Source organism: Musca autumnalis, unplaced genomic scaffold, assembly GCF_047663935.1.
Source record: "Musca autumnalis isolate F117 unplaced genomic scaffold, ASM4766393v1 scaffold_2, whole genome shotgun sequence".
Classification (NCBI taxonomy): Eukaryota; Metazoa; Arthropoda; class Insecta; order Diptera; family Muscidae; genus Musca; species Musca autumnalis.
In genome coordinates this window covers 80062201-80063014 of record NW_027411755.1, presented here as the reverse complement: position 1 = coordinate 80063014, position 814 = coordinate 80062201, and the positions used below count along the sequence as shown (strand labels likewise).

Below are 814 nucleotides of genomic sequence, written 5' to 3'. Positions count from 1 at the left end.
AGTGTAGTCACTAAAAACACTTGGTAATTTTTTTACCACGACCAGTCTTTTTCACGAAACAAAATAAAAAACTCAACTGCTTATTATTTAAAGGTAAATGTAAAACATTCGCTACTGATTATGCTCAGTTGTATGTAGCTAGATACAATAGTCTATGATTTCCTTTTAACAATATTCCTTAACAATATTTAACAATATTTAAGATATTTTAACAATATTTAAAAAATTTTAACATTTATTAAAAAACCTACAACTTTCGTTAGATTTTTTGATGCCAAATTAATACATACTGGTTATGTTCACTAATAACTAAAGGAAACAGTCAACATTTTCCTTTATAAAACGAAAATAAAACTTCTCGTTCGTTTGTGTGTTTGTGTGCAATAAGTAAACGAAATTGTCTTAAACACACAAGCAATGAAAACAATGGCCATATGAAGCAAAATAAACTATGTTTCTTCGCCAACGACCATACCACGCTGAGTACATCGGTTCTCGTCCGATCACCGAAATTAAGCAGCGTCGGGCGCGGTTAGTACTTAGATGGGGAGGGGACCGCTTGGGAACACCGCGTGTTGTTGGCATTGTCCAAAATTTTTTTATTTCATTTTATTTTCTTTTTAATTTTGCTCTATTAAATAAAAAAGGAATGACGTCGATATCTTCATTTTTAACCGAAATAGACAAAATAGAAAAAAAAAATAAAATGCTTATTATTTTAAGGTAAAAATTAACACAATGTGAAACATTGACTATTGATTATGCTCAGTTATATGTAGCTAGATACAATAATCTATGGTTTGCTTTGTAAAAC

General features: G+C 30.1%; 1 pseudogene; it reads left to right on the top strand.

The window, feature by feature from the left end:
• Positions 1-461: 461 nt before the first annotated feature.
• Positions 462-584, top strand: LOC141395981 (5S ribosomal RNA; annotated as a pseudogene).
• The last annotated feature ends 230 nt before the right edge of the window (positions 585-814 follow it).